Raw genomic sequence first — 1,609 nt, 5'->3', positions numbered from 1 at the left:
ACTGTTTAATCTGACCTCACAAAAAAAACAATAATATATTCTTACTAAAGAGGGATTTATTTGTTTATTTAATATTTCTTCAAATGTTTGTGCCAGAGCTACTGTTTTTTGACAATGATCACAACATGCTTGTTTTTACACACAAAAAACATTATATTCATGTTTATGTTCAATTGTAACAACACAAAAAGTGAACATTTTAAAGTGTTATTATGTAACTTTAATAAAATATGTTTTATTTTTTTTTTGGGTGAATAAATCATTTCATTTTAGTAGCATAGTGCAGAAGTGAAGTAGGTTTAACCCAATGCATTATGGGAGTTGCAGTGCAAAAACTGATGCTGATGCTGGGCCAACTGAGCTTCATTATTTTGTTCACTTTTTCTGACACCGGATCCTACGAGAAGCTACGCCGCTAAACACGAGCTTTAGCTGTTATTTTTGTTGGAACTGAGAGACTTTATGAGCCGAATCAGAACAAAAAAGTGAGGATGTCAACAACCTTTGATTGGTCAGAATGATGATATAATTAAGCCTCCAGGAATGATTGGTGGAGACAGTTGGAGGGGCGGAAACTTTCCAAAAAACAGCTAGCTGTGGCTAAATCGCAGGACTGTCATTCTTATCAAAAAGTATTTATTGGACTCAAATAAACACAAATAATTTTTTTTTTTCACGGCGCGCTAGTGTGCCGCGGCACACTGGTAGAAAAACACTGTTTTAGTGGACTGTCTGTTTCTCCCCGTTAGCCCAAGCTAACAAACCAGCATCCTCCAATTTACCCTCAAACCTGGAGCTACGTGATCTAATCAAATGACATATTTAAATGGTGACGTTGAACATGATCATCTTTACTTACTTTCTTGCTTTCCACTTCGTACTGCTTCTTTTCCTCCTTCTTCTCGCAGCAGTGCACATAGCAAAAACCAGACCACTTCCAACATGTCTGTCGTCAAAAACAATCTCTGATAATCGACTTCTGTTGTAGCGTTCTTGTTTGCCTCATTTTTTCGTTCACAGTTCATTTTTCATTTTTTCTTCAATCTTTTTTTTTTTGCAGGTATTTTTTTTTAATTTTAGCTGCAATCACTTGTGTTTACACTTACTTTTTACTTTTTCTAAGATCCCATTTTTGTTTGTTTGCAGATATATATATATTTCACAGTTTGCTTTTTTGTTTGCCTTTACATTATTTTTTTTTTCCTCAGCCACCGTACTTATGTATCTCATACACATCCTGTGTGTGCAGCTTTTGGTTCGTAAGGAGTCAGTCTGCACACCTTCACACCTTATTAACGACTAGAATACGACGTAAAGAGCTCCATTCAACAGCACCACCTGTGCGTCATAGATGTGTGCAACTTACATTATTCTTATAAAAACTTCACAATACATTTACCACACACGCGACAATGGTACATTCCATTTGTTCCTTGGGGTTCCTTAAGATGACCATATGAGCTTCCTCTCTTCAACCCTTCACAGACCCGGACAACCCAAAAACCTGCAGCACGGAGGTTGTGACACCGTTGCCTTAAATGTGTCATCAGATCAAATGTTGTGTAAAAGCTCGCATGCATTTGCAGAAAGAGGACCTGAAAGACGCTCT

The sequence above is a fragment of the Oryzias melastigma genome, unplaced genomic scaffold, assembly GCF_002922805.2.
Source record: "Oryzias melastigma strain HK-1 unplaced genomic scaffold, ASM292280v2 sc00247, whole genome shotgun sequence".
In the NCBI taxonomy this organism is placed as follows: Eukaryota; Metazoa; Chordata; class Actinopteri; order Beloniformes; family Adrianichthyidae; genus Oryzias; species Oryzias melastigma.
This window is presented reverse-complemented; position numbering follows the sequence as displayed.